The following is a 17,430-nucleotide window of genomic DNA, read 5'->3' as shown; positions in this document are numbered from 1 at the left end:
CCAATTTTAAGATGAATAAATGCTGGACATATAATGTACAGCATGGTGACTATTGTTAACAGTACTGTATCAAATACTTGAAAGTGGCTAAGAAAGTAGATATCAAAAGTTCTTATCCAAAAAAAAAAAAAAAAACCCAAATGGTAATTATGTGAGGTGATGGATTTGTAAACTAACCTAATTGTGGGTAATCATTTCACATACATATGTGTATCATATCAGCATATTGTACACCATATGCAACATTATATGCAATTATATCTCAACAAAACTGAGAAAATGAACATAAATAGGGAAAGAAAAGAAAAAGCCTAAAATCATGATAATGGTTACCTCTGGAGATAAGTAGACATAAATAAGGTTTCTATTGTCCTCAGAGTGTTTTATTTCTTGACCTAGGTGGCACTTAATGGGTTGTTTAATTTCTTATAATTTCTCTGTGTAATCATTATTTGCATATTTTCTCTATGAATGAACAATTTAATATCAAGTTTATTTTTAAAAAGAATATAGAGAAATAAATATTTTTAAGATGAAAAACAATGAGTTCATTTTAGATATGTTTAATTTGAAATACTAGTCATGGAGGTGTCCAGTAAATAATTAGATATATATCCTTGGAGCTCAGGGGAACACACTGGGCTAGAGATGGATATTATTACAGTTATCACAATATAGTTCCACTGTAACTGATAAAAGCTTAGGAATTTATGATTAGAAAACGACCAGAACAAAGCCTTTGGAATGCAGTCAGACAACAGTTAGTAAAAAGGGCCTTTTTGTTTGGCATTCTCTTCTGTGCATCTCTCTTGGAATCACCAGAAGGCAGCTGAGGAGCCAGCCAGTTGAGAATTATTCAACATAATTTTTAATAATTAACTCTTCTTGACAAGTCTTGTAGGTGTAGTTGTAAACCATATGGAAAGAGAAATTTATTAACAAGCCGGATTGGTAAACATTGCTGATCTGGATGCAATGATGCGCTACTTAGATCCTCTTCATTAGTGAAGAATGTATTTCTCTAATAGCTGGCAGTGCTGTGGGCAGAAAGCCTTGAGCTTTTAAACCCTCCAAAAGGATTTCCCTTGTTGAAGAGAACTGTCTCACCCAAGTCCCCATCTCCTTCTCAACATCCACAAACAACTGTTCATTATAAAGCTCCACTCTTTACATTCTCACTAGGGAAAATTCCGAAGTCATCTCAACTTCAGAACTGCCCATAGGGTTGGCTTAGGCCTCCAGTGAGACTGGATCATATTTCAACTTTTCCTTCTGACCAATCCTGCCTCCTTCTTTCAATAGGTGTTGATCCCAAAGAACTTTTGCATGTTAATTTACATATCAGAGACCTCTTCTTAAGGAAGCTAAACTGTGACAATTGCCTGATGGCTTCAGAAATAAGGAATATAAATATATATCTTAACTTAGCTACAACATGGTCTTTAATGACGATTTTGATATGGTTTCAGTGGTACAATGATGCAAAAACAAGTCTTATCCTACCAAACAGTAAGTAGGATTTCAAGAAACTCATTCTTCAAGTATAGGCAGTTTTTAGAAGAATATTTTTTCAGTAAATACAATGAAATAACAACAATGTTCCATTGGATGTAAGATCAATGCTTTTTTGTTATTTGATGATGGTTTGAATGTATTTATGTTTGAAGTACAGAGGCTAAGAAAACCTAGTGGAAAAAGTTGAGAAACAGGATAAATAAAAGGATAATGCAATTTTATCCTTGAAAAGGCACAATGTTAGGACTCTAGAGAACAGTGTAAGGTTATAATTAGGATAGAATGAAGTAAACTGTTATATTACATAAAGAAGAAATGGAGATAAAGATAGATATAGCTACAGTTAAGTTTACATAAGAGGTAGGTAGTTTAGAAAGTTCTTATCAAACTATTTTCTCTGTGGTGGAAAAAATAATAATGATAAAGGCAAAAGCTCCCTGAGGGAAGTTGGGAGTTAGGGAAGAGGGTATGGTAGGCTTACTTTTTTTTAGCCACGCAAATCAAGAATGGAATAAGGCAAATATTTATATTGATCCAAGTGTGCAGTTTAGTGCAGGGATAGCAATGGAATTGCAAGTGGGCAAAAGGGTTGAGGTTATTTGTAAATATGAGTTTAAAACTATGGAAAAAGAATTATATACTGAATAAACGAAGATACCAAGAAAGAAGAGGTCGCTAAGCTGAGGCAAAGGGAGGGAGTTAGGCACTACAAATAAAGCATTAATAAAGCAGAATAAAGGCAGTAGAGTCCCTGAAAATAAGATACAGTTAGAAAATGAGTTATTGTAGGAAGCAAAGAACAAGAGAACTTGGGCTTAAAAAGCGATCATCGGAATGCGGTATAGTAATTAGGTATTACAGAAGCACAGTGATTCCCAGTAATAACAAGATCCAGGTTATTATATGTTTATTGAATGAAGGTCACAAAAAACGTGTAGGTTAAACACTGAAAGACTTGGATAGGTCACCTTCAAAAATATTGAAACTATTGCAGGATGGGATAAGATATTTGTTAAAGTTCCTGAGTTTAATGTCAATATTTCAACAAATATATGGAGAGATCAGAAGGTTGATAGATGGTAGTGATGAAATAAGGAGTAGTCATAGTCCGGGTACAGCAGGATGGAAACATTAACTTTCAGGATATATTCATTTCTAGCATGAATTAGAAACATGCTGATTTGTGTTCTGATCCAGGGGTAGTGGAAGAATAGGTAGTATTCTATCGTTCCAATTTTAGTATATGTGCTGCTGAGCGAGCACAAACGGGCAGTATTCTATTAAAATTAACTGCAGTTAAAACAAAATGATAAAATAAGAACATCAATAAACCATTCAAAAATATATAGAAATTTGGTGTTGTGGAATAGAGGTCCAGAGCTCAAGGAGAGCAGCAGAGAGTTGGACATGGGGGATGGAAGCTCTGAACAATTTGGGAATTAGAGTCCAGAGAAGATATATAACCATAATAATTAGAATTTGAGCAATAAAAAAGATGACAGATCTGTAACACACAACTGGGTTAACTGGCTTCACAGACTCTGAACAGACACCTGGTATATTTATTCAGTGTTGGCATAAGTCCTATCAGGGTTATTTATGGCAACACCAGCAGCCACTAAGTATCTACATATTTATTGAATTATGTTTGCTGTATTTGTAAAATGATTGTACCATCTTAATCTAATCATCACAGGGCTCTACATTAGGATAAAAAAGAGGTAACACAAATCAATCACTTTAGCTGTTTTGATACATTTCCCTATGATTTATCTATGTATCTATCTAGCTATCTAACGACTTAAGATGCTCTGTTTTAATAGACCATCTTTATAGCTTAAATCAGTTAATTCGCCTTTACTATAATTACTGACACATTCAAGCTTAAATCTACTACCTTACTACCATTTTTTTAATTTGTCTCATGTTCTATATTCACAAATCTCTTTCTTAATTTGTCTTAGGTAAATTAATCATTAATGTATTCTTCCATTTTATCCCTCAATTATTATTTACACATTCTCAGTTTTCTTTTAGGATTTACCTTAGCTATAACAAAATATATACTTTATTCAAGGTTAATATGAATTGGTCCTTTACCTACTATTCAAAAATATGAGTTCAAAGAATACTTAAGTTGTTTATTCCCTTTCTGCCTTATTTCCATTATCACCATGCATCTTAATTCTCTAGATGTTTAGAACCCCATGTTAAAAAATAACTTATACTGTGAATGTTCTATCAGATGTACCCACACACATACCTCTTTATCCACTTGATTCTACCCTCTCCCTCTACTTTTAATATCATGAATTCATCTTCCCTTTGCTTAAAGTACATTTTAGTTAGGGGTGTGTGTGTATGAGTGAGAGAGAAAACAGACTCACTAAAATTTCATAGTTATTGCTTATCTAAAAAGTTCTTTTTTAATTTTAAATTCAATTAGCCAACATATAGTACTTCATTAGTTTTTTGATGTAGTGTTCAATGATTTCTAAAAAGCTCTACCTGTAATCTTCATTTCATAATTTTTAAGAATTAAAAAATTCTTTTGGTTTCTGTATTTGTGTTGAAAATTCAGCAGTACATCCTTGTATTGGTCTTTTAAAGATGCATTTGTCCTTACTTTGGCTGCTTTTAAGATTTTATGGTTTTCTTTATATTTTCTTGAATATATTGCATGTCTTGGATCTGTAGCTTGATGCATTTTTTTTGTTTTGAAAAATTCTCTTCCACTTTTATTCTATTATCTATCTCGTTCTCATTCTCCTACTACTCTGGATTTTTATATATATATATATATAATCTTTATGTTTACATAAAGATCTTTTAGTTTCTCCCTATTTTTTACATTCTTTTCTGCATTTTCCATTATTTTTATTGTCATTCTTCAGCTAGCAGACTTTCTTCAGTCACATCATTCAATCCACTAATTCTCTTCAACTGTTTTTAATCTGCTGTGAAATCCACATATTGAGTTAATTTCATTTTACTTTTTTAGTACTAGAATTTTCAATTTATTTATTTTTTAGAGATGTTATTTATTTATTTGAGAGAGACGGAGATATTGAGAAAGAGAGAGCAAGGGTGAGGAGGAGAGGGAGAAGCAGGCTTCCCTCCAAGAAAAGGCTGCCACAGGGCCCGATCCTGGGACCCTGGGATCATGACCTGTGCCAAAGGCAGATGCTCAACAGACTGAGCCAACCAGGAGCGCATCAATTTATTTTTATTGTATCCAGTTCTTTGCAATATTTTTGCATTGTTTCTTTCATTTATTTAATATTTCATTCAGCTGTTTTAAAAGTTCATGTCAGATACTTGGCAAGTCTCCTTTCTTTCTCCTTTGGTTCAGTGCTTATCCAGTCTTTATCTTGGTTATTACTAAATAATAGCTGAATATTAGAGAAAAATTGTAGAGATTATCTAAGGCTCAAGATGACTTTGAGGAGGATATATTTCTGTTGTTAGTCTCTCAGGTTAAGGACAGATCTCCTTTAGGTAAATAGGGTTGAAACCATTCAAAACTGGGATTCAGTCCTAGTGGTTTATTTCAGTTCATATTTACTCCTAGGCAGCAGCTGTTTTAGCTGCTTGGTGAATGAATGCCTGAGGTTTTCATCAGAGAACTTCCCCGGTAGGTACTGAACTCATTTTTTATTCCCCCAGATCTGTAAGTCCACTAGAGTTCAGCTTCATTTCTGTGGTTCTCAGGTCTAGATTTTCTCCCCTCATCTTCTTACTTCAACCATGGCTCTCTAATAGATCAAGAACAAATCAACATCAACAACTAGGCTATTCTCTTTCCTTCTTCATGTCTTGATTCTGCAAATCCCAGTTTCCTTGATGACCATGTGATACCTTCAGATATTGGATTTCTAGTTGTTCTCAGCAAAGTGGGTTGGTGAAAATTGCTAGCTATTTCACAGAAAGCAGTTTTCTTATTTCTCTCAATAAATGTCACTGCATTGAACTTACTTCCCCAAATCAGAAATATCAGTAATCATGTACACATTGCTTTGTCCTGATCTTTATTTTTATAATAAATAAATGAATTCTCTCAAGTTCATTTCCTTGAAATCTTTCAGTTCCATTTCTTACCTCCATTTGTCAGCATTCCCATGACTACTGGTTAGCACACTTAATTTTTCAACTGGACTAAGAATTCAGCCTTCTAAATGATCTCCCTGTCTTGATTCTTATTGCTTGATTTATTGTTTGATTTTTATTCTACTTTCATACTCCCATTCACAATGTTTGTCTTAAAAGTCAATTCTTATTGATTAACTCCCCTGCTTAAATTCCTTCAAACTATCCTCATATTTAAAATAAAAAATCCTTTGGCATGATATTATAGTATTCTTCAGATATGTGTTTCTCTCAACTATGCAGCTCTTATGCTTCTATGCTTACTCTATATGCTTCTGCCATGTTTGACAAGTTTAAGTTCCTGAAAACACAATATACTCTCTCCTACTCTTTTTGGAGGAGAAATTTTCGTACTGGCTTCTCGAGAACGGTTTCTCTGGTCAAGAGCCACACTTATTCTGACTCCCATGTATATCTGGGAGTCCTGTCTGGGTTCTTTTTCAAGCTACTTAAACATATGGGAGAATAACATGTGCAAAAACTGATTTGTTCATAAACAGATATATGATACATGTAGCTGAGGCACCGTGAGCAAGGGAAAGACAAGTATAACAAGGGCCCAACTTGTAGAAATAAATAAATATATATATATATATATGATGTCTGAAGACTTTCAAAGTGCCATGGGACTATTTGGAAGGTTTTCTGTGTGGCATATAATGTATCCCCCAAATTAGGCCTATATCTAACATATAGTATAATTCGGTATGTTTGAATGAAATAATTTGACCAATTATTCCTGAGTTGAATATATGTCATATTCAAATACTCTATCAGATACTGATAAAGACATAAAAATGAGTGAAGTACTGACTTTGTCCTAGAGGCCCTTGAGTTCTACTAGTTAGACTGCCAATAAACACAAATATATGTTATATAAGTTCAAATGCAAAGGTGAAATAAATGAAAAAGTCCTTGGCTTCTACTTTTTTAGGTTTTTAATTCCAATTAGTTAATGTACAATGCTATATTAGTTTCAGGTGTACAATATAGTGATTCAATACTTCCATACATCCCTAGTGCTCATCACAAGTACCCTCTTTCAACCCCATCACCTCCTTCACCCACCTCCTCCCCCCCCCCGACCTCCCCTCTGGTAACCATCAATTTGTTCTCTATGGTTAAGAGTCTGTTTCTTGGTTTGACTCTCTGTCCCTCGTTTTTGCCCTTTGCTCATTTGTTTTGTTTCTTAAATTCCACATATGAGCAAATCATATGGTATTTTTCTTTCTCTGATTTCACCTAGCATTATACTCTCTAGCTCCATCCATGCTGCAAATAGCAAGACGTCGTTCTTTTATGGCTGAATAATATTCCAGGGTGTGTGTGTGTGTGTGTGTGTGTGTGTGTGTTGTGTGTGTGTGTATGCCCACGCATGTGTGTGATACACACCACATCTTTATCCATTCATCAGTCAACAAATACTTGGGCTGTTTCCCTATCTTGCTATTGTAAATAATGCTGCAATAAACATAGGGGATGCATGTATCCCTTTGAATTAGTGTTTTTGTATTTTGGGGTAAATACGCTGCAGTGTGATTGCTGGATTGTATGGTAGTTCTAGTTTTAACTTTTGGAGGAGGCTTCATTCTGTTTCCCACATTGGCTGCACTGATTTGCATTCCCACCAATGAGTGCAAGAGGGTTCCTTTATCTCCATGGGATCAAAAAGGCCATGGCTTTAAAAAAAAATACTCATATTCTAATGAAAGAGATTTTAAAAGTGGTTAAACAGGTGCATTTTTAAAGTATTTTGTTTTGAAAAAAAATCTCGTTATCTACAAATGTTTTTTGAAAAAAATATGATCTTCCAAAAATATTTCACCTAAGTTCACCAATTGTTAATATTTTGGCATAGTTTTGTTCTTTTTATAATTCTTATTATTTTACTGAACTTTTGAAGAGTAAGTTGCATTCATTGTACCACTTCATCCTATGTACCTAAGCAAGTATATACTAAAAACAGGACATATTCCTACATGAATATAGCACAAGCATTACAGTTGGAAATTTTAGCATTAATATAATACTACTATCTAATACATAGTCCATTTTCATCTTTCAAATATTATTCCAGTTTTGTCTTTAATAGGATTTTTTTTCTGTACAGAAACCAATCAAGAACCAGACATTTCATTTAGTTTCACCTTTTTTTTTAATCATCTCTTTTAATTTGGGACAGTTCCTCAGCATTTCTCTTATCTTTAATAGATCATCATTTTTTAAAATGATTTAAGAGTATAGTCTTGTGTATGTTCATGACCATATATGTGTGTATGTGAGCAGTACTGCTGCATCATGATTATACTCAAGTTATACATTATTGGCAAAAATTATCACACTCTGACAGGTGACATTTATACAAGTTTTGAGATATAGAAAATATTTTATATAGAGAGATGAAATGTGGCAAAGAAGACAGAACTAGAAACTGAATTGAAGATTCTTAGTCCTAAAGCAAGGCTTTTACCACTAACTATAGATGCTATGGATGACTGAAAGCCTGAGAATTTTTTTTTTTTTTTTTTTTCTAAGATTTTATTTATTTGACAGAGAGAAATCACAAGTAAGCAGAGAGGCAGGCAGAGAGAGAGGAGGAAGCAGGCTCCCTGCTGAGCAGAAAGCCCAATGCGGGGCTCGAACCCAGGACCTGGGATCATGACCTGAGCCGAAGGCAGCGGCTTAACCCACTGAGCCACCCAGGTGCCCCGCCTGAGAATTTTTTTGATCGACATGAAATTATAAAAAATTAGATATATTGAATAGAAGTTTTGAATCATACTTTCAAAAGATATATTGTGGTATAATATAACCAGAACTGCTTGTCTAAAGAAAACATGCAACACTAGTCCCTAGTTAACTGCAGATGTTAGGAATCTCTAATTAGAAATTCAATTCTAGGGGGCACGTGGGTGGCTCAGTCAATTAAGCCTTTGCCTTCAGCTTAGGTCATGATCCCAGGGTCCTTGGATCGAGCCCTGGATCAGGATCTCAGTTTAGTGGGGAGTCTGCTTCTCCCTCTGCCTTTGCTCCTCCCCTCCTCTGCTAGTGATTTCTCTCTGGCTCTCTCTCTCTCAAATAAATAAAATCTTAAAAAAAAAAAAAAAAAGAAATTCAATTTTAATCTTTAACTGTTTATGCTCTTTGGTAGGAAAGAATGCAGAACTTTTGTTTTGGGGGCAAAAAGCCCACATCCAGCATTAAAGCAGGCCTCAATAAGCTAACTGTTAACATCTGCAAATTCAGAACATTCTAAATGAGGTGAATATAGTATCTTTACTGGATATTATAGAATCACAGAGGCATAAAACTGTCACATTCCTGCAGACTGTCCCCTTATGTGGTAGATACAGTAAACCCAGAGAGAAGATTTGCCCAAATTTACAAAGCTGCAAAGTGGTATAGACTAATCACTTTCCTAGGATCCTCAATTCATTGACCTACTGACAGACTCCTAGAATATGCTTACAGAAATGGCAGAATTTCAACTTCATGGATAGCCTCTTGCTGTTGACTATCTCCTTTGTAGATGAGGCCTTTCAGAGTTGGGCCCCAGTCTCCCAGTGGTATTTTCGTTAAGAATGGGGGTATGACAGAAAACATTCTCAACCACTTAATCAGACTTACTTTTAGTCTCATTTATTTTGACCTTCAAGCATTTACTTACGAAAGTGCATGAGGTTTCTTTTCAGATTAATGCCAACTTTCAATTGCCACAGACCACAAGAAAAATCATTTTTTATGTGATTCCCCCAAAATGAATTCAACAATACTTTTATCAGCCATGTTTTTAATCCATTAACAATATTGACTTTGCCATGAAATGAGAGTAATTCAATTTTAGATTATATTATAAAGCTGAAATTATCATAGCTTTGCCTGCTAGTTTTACAGTAGTTAAGGCTATGTCAGGGTTTTCATGCTGAAGCTTTATATTTCAAAGTTTTATAATCAGACATTAAAGAGGGAAAAAAATGCTAAATGGCTTTTGAGACTGCATTGGTGCCTGTGAGAAATCCATGTAAGGCTTTTTATTCAAAGAGATTCACATCAATGGGCAAGTCCCTCTGCTTAATAACTTTCATTATTAGATTGGTTATGGGTGCCACCAACACATTTTCCTAATGCTACAGTGGGGCCCATTTCTGGTTTGTTCAGCCTCAGTATCAGGTATGGAGCTCCATGTGGTACTATAAACAGAAGACAGAAGATACAATACAAGTCACCCAGTCTCTTGCTACCTGTCTTACTATGTGCAGGTTACTTAATATTGTTGAGACTCAAGTTATTTAAAATCAAGAATGAAGAAAAATTTATCCTATGTTTCTGAAAGCAAGGGACTGGACCTTTTGTAATCCTTTCCAATACTCATATCTGAATTTATGTTAAAATGAGGAAACAGCTAACATAACAGGTCCTTAAGATAGATCCTTAAGATAGATCTTAAGATAGAGGTTGCTACCTCTATCTTAAACTTGAGAAATATTAGAAAAATATCATTCCCCAAAGTAACCAATAAAAGACAAAAAATAATATACTTACTTAAAATAATTAATGTTTGATTAATTATATTATTTTATTTTTATTAATTTAATTATTTACACTTAACTAATTAGTTCTTAATAAAAGACTTAAAATATATTTATTTAAGTAATCTCCCCAACAAATTGCAAATGAACATTGCTAGCTATTACTAACTTGGCATGAATATTCTGAAGACAGAACTATATTCAACACACTTGATGGGCCATATATAGGAAATGGCCATAAATGAAGTTACTGATGGAAAGCTTCCTGAAGTCAGAAAGAATAGTGAACTAAGAAGAGAATGGACAGTAGTGTTGATTAAGTTGAAACTTCCTGCATAACTCTATTCAGGATCACTAGTTTTCATTTATATTTAGTTTGACTCCCCACAAATTTAAGCCTCTTAAGGTATGGTGATGTTTAGAAATCTCACTTTGCTTAAATAAATAAGATGGCCTTCACGTCTCCTGGAAATGCATGACTTTTAAGGTGAGGAAGCTATGTAAATTCTTAGTAACAGCAGCATGAAGTTACATAATTCATATACATCATCTAAGTTAATAATAACAACAATCTCATGAGGGAGTTATCTTCATTTCACCAAGAAATGGAGGTTTAGATATGAGAAATAACTTCATCAAGGTCATCTGTGAGTTGCAAATTAAGTATTAGTATCTGTCTTTCTCAAAGCCTGTATTCTTTCTTTCTTTCTTTCTTTTTTATTTCCTTTTTTGGTTATAAATGCTTTGTCTTTTTTTTAACATAAAGGAACTTGGTGGTGGATATATAGCCATTTGGTATTTCTCTAAGAGTTCAAGTTCAGGCTTTCTTATAAAATGTGAACAAAGACCTACACATGTACATGTAACTGTTACCAAAACTAAGTTTAGTCACTAAAAGAAGATTCACTATCTAAACTTTCTCTTATATTTTTTTCACTTTTGCTATTAGTCACTGGAGCATCTGGCCCCTCAAGAAGGTGTGGGTCCTTCCAATATCATTTTTTGTAATCTTACTGCCATCACTGGAATACCCACGTGAGCCATTTTTGAGATATCTGGCATATCTTGGGTCCTTGGCTACACTAAAGCTATTTTCTGATGTTACTTCACTTTCCTGTGGTCCAGAGTCTTATATAGTGTTGTGCGGTGATTGTTCTGAGGTGGCTTCAGAATGTGATTGATTCATTTGTGATATGAGTGTCACGTACAAGAGATATTTCAAATGTGACATCATCTAGGTCTGGGATAGATGACAATTTTGCAACTCAAATACTGAGGGTTGTTTCAATCTGTTAGATATGAACAGAAAGTCCTGCCAGTTTCTCATTAAAAACCACAGAAAAGTGGTTGAGGAACTGTACAGTGTGTACCACAAGCTGGGTTAGTCTTTTAAGTCTACTGGTCTTTTCTGTTTAACAGTTGACACTTTGGTCAGGTCTCTGCCCGACCTCATGAGAAGAAGCCCATCCTCATCCATCTCCTTGGGCGGGAAACCTAGGGCTCACCTATAAACCTATAAACCCCTCGGGATGGGATCACCCAAAGCCTACATTCTTAAATTCTACTTTATATAATGTCTCATAATTTCCTAGGAGGACAGAACAACAGATGAACCTCCCAGTGAAGATGAGGGAAACACTATGGAAGTGGAATCTCTAACACTCAACATTCCCTAAGTGAGACCAATTGGTACAATCTAATCAGTCTCTGAACCTTACAGTTTCTACAGTTTCTACTTCCAAATATCTATCATCTTTCTATTCCCAGAAATCCTATATTTGTCCAGACCATTCTCTTGTTTTAAAGAAATCACTGAATAGTCTCAGAGAAACTATTCATGCTCTACCTGCCCCCCTACAGGCAACCCAGGTTCAGAGACCAGGATATATGCACTGAGTTGTTTAAGTAACAAAAAACTAACTGAAAGTCCCCACAACACCATGGTTGGCTGATTCCTAGTTTCTTTTAATGGAGAACTCTCAATAAAAGCACCTGCTCAGAATAGGAGAATCCTTTGGGAACTACTCAGCTAAATTTTCAGTGACATCAGCAGTTACTCTCCGCTCTATTAGCACCCACAATTTTGCCTTCCCTTAAATTCCTCAAACAGGTTATGCTTCTTCCTGCCTTAGGACCACGAAACATGCTTTTCTGTTTTCATTGTTTTTATATACAAGGATCCCAAGTGTAGCTAATTCCTAACTCCTCTTTCAGACTTCCACTCAAATACTATTTTCGTTAGTATGCCTCTCCTGCCACGACAGACTTAGCAAGGTTTTCCTATTGATAATCCCAGAGCATTTTATACTTGGCAACAATCACCATATAATCATAATTGCAATTCATTCTTTCACTCACTCACAAAATATTTTTGAACACTAATTATGTGCCAGGAACTATTCCAAATGTTTTCTTTAATGTATGGGAGGGGAAAGACAATAAATAAAATTATGTGTGTATACGCACACATATTTATACATATATGTTACATGTATATGTATTTACATATTTCTATAAAATACATTTAATGAGAAAAAGTACAGCTGGTTTTGTATCAGTGATGCTTAATTACATAAGAGACATGGACACAGTCTGCAGCATAAAGTGGCAAGGGGTGATAAAGGTAGACCTCATTTAAAGACTAAGAATTTAGCTTGAAGAAGGTGAAGATATGAGATGGAAATATCTTTGGAAAGAGCAGCCCAGGTGAAGGAAAATACTTGAAGACTTTCTGTTGGGTGTGAACATGATTACCATGTTTGAAGGACAGTATGGAACCCTGTTGAGGGAATGGAGTGAATAATCCACAGGAGCAATCAAAGTAGTAATGGAGAACAAGAACAAGTAGGGCCTTAAGGTACTTCTGTTTTTATTGAATAAAAAGAGGGACCATTAGCAAAGTTTAAAAAGAACATCTATGCAATCTTGTGTTTAAATAAATCCTTTTTGTAGCTGTTGTAAAAGACTATAGGAAGTCAAGGATGGGAACAGGACAATATGATATGAGGCTATTGTAATAATCCAGATGAGAGATTATGATGGTTAGGACCACAGTGGTTGCAGTAGAGGTAGAGGGAAATGAACAGATATGAAACTATATTGAAAACACAATCAACTAGATTTTTAGATTTTTTTTTTTTGAATATCAGATATAAGATATAAAAAAAAGCAGAATACTTAAGGATGATCCTAGGTGTTAGCTGACCTGAGCAACCGATGAATTTCCTAAAAAAATTATGAAAAACTGTGGGTGCGAGGCAGGACTCTTTTCAGGAGATCACTGAAAAGCATATTGCTAAGTAACATTTACACTGGGGAATTTTTTGGTTTTCAAAAAACACACAAATGTATTATATATGGCTAAAATATAAATGAAATTATACTTCTCATGTAAAGCTACTAAACATGTCCCCGACAGTGGCACAGTTATGGTTCAACTGATGAACCATGTAAAAGGTAGAATGAAAGTGGTAGGAATTGAAAATATTTGATCAACAAATGAATCGATAAAACATGTAAGGATGGGAATGGTATATCCCAGTATGTGTATTTGCCATTGTAAGCATTATAAAGAGTAATGCAGGCATAATCCATGGGGATACATTTTTAATGGTAGAATTTGTGATGTCAGAATAGATAAAATACAGATACATATCTTCTCCACCTATAATTAAGATCGTCAGTAAACTTCTGGAACAAAAGTAGTAGAATAACAGCTCCACTACAAAACAGGCAAAATGCAAGTCTTTTGTTTCCTTTTATTTTTGTTGTTTTGTTTTTGTTGGATAATCTATTTATTTTTAGCTTTCCATGTAATAAATATTATTATTTTCTTCAATTTTCAGATTGGGTGCTTTGGGACCAGAAAATCAAGTAAATCCCCAGTTCACACAACTATAAATTGGTAGAGCAATAACTTGCATGTAAATTTGACCTGTGCTCTTGACCATTAGGAAATAATACCTTTGATCAGAGACCTCAAAACATAATGGAGCTTTGCAACCTCAGATTTTGGTAAATTCTCTGGTTGTAATCAAATCCCATTTTCTTCGGTTGAGAAACAGCTCTCCTAGCTGAAGTATCTTTTTTTCCCTTTCAGAACACCTAAATTGTGGCCAATTACAACCCCACCTCCTGAATCCTTTCTAGCTTTCAGTATTTTTCCCTCTCTGATTTCCTTTAACATTTACAATGAGAAGTAAGCCATTTAACTCTAAATTATTGACTATTCTATACTGCATATTACTAGTTTTAGATTATTTCTTTCACACACTGGCACTAACTCAGAGCTTAATATATTGACTATTGATTGAATAACTCTGAAGTAAGCTAAAATTAAGAAAAATTTAAAACAGTAAATAATTATAGAATTTTTTCAATGCAGGATTCCTCTCTACCTACCACTCAGTCCAAAGGCAAGCCATCTCCTAATTTAAATCAAAAAGAATCATACTAATGAGGCCCTGGGGTTAATATTCCATGGGAGAAGCAGCCACATACAACTTTTATGAGATTATTTCATGGGTCTTTTTCTAATTTGAGCTTTCATTATGACAAACCCAGAAATTATGGGATACCAGAAATCTCAACAGATTTCAATATCTACTTGAATTCAGATTTTCAGATGACATTATTCACTAGAACATTTCCAAATTTAATAGACAGATAAGCAATCTTTGTCAGGAAGAAACCTTGGAATGATTAATTAGGAATGATGCTGAGTATTAACTCTGCATGTATAATGTTGTCAGACTCAGGTATGAAGACTTGTGCCCAACTATGAAGACGGTAAAATAAAACTTTTTTTTTTTTTAATACCACTCTAAGGCTTCAGTCTCTATCACTTATTCAGATCCTCTCCCATGGATAAATTGTGATCTCTAAATAGGTAGTTCCATTTAGGGCTGAATATGACATACAAGTACATTTTCTATTTCATTGTTTTCTTAAGCAACAAAATTTTTACATTTTAATAATTTTTATGCATCATATATTTCTGTGTAAAATTAAATGAACATAATTAAGCAGACTTAGTTTCCAATCAAGAGAAATGCTATAACTTTATGTACAGACTGTAGTTGGTCAGTCGTAGTGTTCATGGTGAGTAAATGTGGCAGCTTCTTTGAACCATACAACCCTTTCTTGATATTCTTTGATTTGATGTTCAGAGTAAAAAAAATAATACAAATAATGCAAGAATTTAATGGAAAGGAGCCTCGTTATCTAAAAAACACTGAAGCTTCTCAGTTATCCAGTTACTTAGCACACTCTAAAATTTCAAGATCATAGAATGCATGAGACAAAAATTTGATGTTAGGGTGGGAGAAGGTCTAAAGAAACTGTGTCTAGAGTTGGAAGTCCATGGACTTAGGCTGAGAGATGGGTCTGCAGAGCTGAATGGCTCCTAGAAGTCACTGTGAGACTAAGGATTGGGAAACCTGATAAAAGATGTAGAAAGGACATCATATTCAAACATTCTTAGCTTTCAGTTATTCAGAGAGTTGGTCCTATGCTTCGGGCTCTTGTGTGTTCAAGTTTAGCCTCTGCACTATGTTTACCATTATGTCATGGCTCCAGAAATAGTGGTCCTGCCCAAAACACAGAATGGCAGCTCCAATTACTGCTACAACTTACAGATGCCTGCACCATATGCTACCATTCTGTAGATCTCCCAGATATAAGCAGGGATGCCATTTTTCAAGGAAGAAAGGGGGTAAATTATTAGGTAAATTGATCAGAATTAATATTAGCCTGATTAAGTCTGAACTTAATCTACTTTTGACATTCTCATTTTAGTTCTTTTCAAAATCCAATTAACTTATACAGCTGATTAGCATTTGCTGGTTCTGATTTTACAGCCTGCAAATTTCTCTCACCATTGCCTTCTTTTTCATTTTCATGACTTTAATCCAAATATTACTAAGAGATTTGACAAAGTGTTTGAACATTAGCCAGTTTAGAGGCTGAAAATTGCATGTAGAGATATCATTAGTTATGTTTTCAGAAGCCAAAATGACATCCCTAAAACAGACAAGCAGGAGGAGCGGTAGATGCAAAAAGAGGTACCAAACCTGTAGAAATAGCATACTTATCACATCTGAATGCTTCCTTCTTTATTTTCTGATAATAAGCAAAGAAACAGCCAATAGTACAGGATAATTGTGCACCTCTCTCGAGAGAACCATAATAGACCTTTCCATGTATTAGGAAATTGACCTTATTTTTTGAAAGCCCTTAAAAGACTAAGTGATCTTTTTAATCTCACACCCCAAACCAGTGTGAAGCTCATAGTATCTATAAGAACAAATGAAAGAATAAATGACATTGCCATGTACTTCCTATGAAGCTACTATGAGAGCATGACATTCTTTTTAAAAAATTACATAAAATGGTTTCCAGTTTCAGGTTAAATCCATAGCCTAAAATTCTTTTTCTAGTAGGATGACAGATGGAAGACCCTGAACCAAATTCCAAACTGAAACAACTAGACAAGTAAGGAAACTGCACAGCTCCCAAATTTAGTGAAATTAGTAACTCTTGGAGGTAAGTGAAAGACAGTTAGCTCTCAGCCTAGGAGTTTATTTGGAGACCCTGAGTTTATGCTTTCTGAAGTGCATGAGGCATGAGGAACAAGAGATACATCCTAGAATTTGTCAAAGTGGAAACACTAAGGAAGACTCCAGAAGAAAAAAATAAAAACCTAAGGATCCAAAAAATATATTCCTCTTCCAAGAAAGCATGCTTTTCTCGACCCATACACTCAGTGGAAGGGAAAAATAATTTCCACTGAGAATTCCTACTCACAAGATGATCTACACCCTTCCTACTTTGTTGCCTAAGAAAGCTGGTTATTTCAGAATTTTTCCTTGACACAAACTACAAATTAGTATAAGTAGAAAAGAAAGAAGAAAAATAGTTTATACATACTGTCACAAGGCCATAAGATCTGTGGTGAACCTGGTATTCAATTGGTTTGTTCTGTTCTATTTGTATCAGCTCACATGGCCCCGAACACTGGAGGACTGACCAAGTCATAGTTGACTGGATCGATGCCAGGCATCTGACTCCACTGAGTTTGTAATTAGAATACAAAGACTCTAGGTATCTTTATAGACAATTCCGACTGGAAGATCATATAAAACTGGAATCAGAGATGGTGAATAGAAGCACAGAAGAAATGTGGAGAAGTACATATGGAAAAAAATGCCTACATGAGGAAAAAGAAGAAGAGCTACAAGTG

At 34.7% G+C, this 17,430-nt stretch overlaps 1 pseudogene; it reads right to left on the bottom strand.

The window, feature by feature from the left end:
• Window positions 1-11,074: 11,074 nt before the first annotated feature.
• LOC125108236 (WASH complex subunit 3-like) lies at window positions 11,075-11,667 on the bottom strand (annotated as a pseudogene).
• Between the last annotated feature and the right edge of the window lie 5,763 nt (window positions 11,668-17,430).

This window comes from Lutra lutra, chromosome 9 (genome assembly GCF_902655055.1).
Source record: "Lutra lutra chromosome 9, mLutLut1.2, whole genome shotgun sequence".
NCBI classification, from domain to species: domain Eukaryota; kingdom Metazoa; phylum Chordata; class Mammalia; order Carnivora; family Mustelidae; genus Lutra; species Lutra lutra.
This window is presented reverse-complemented; position numbering and strand designations above follow the sequence as displayed.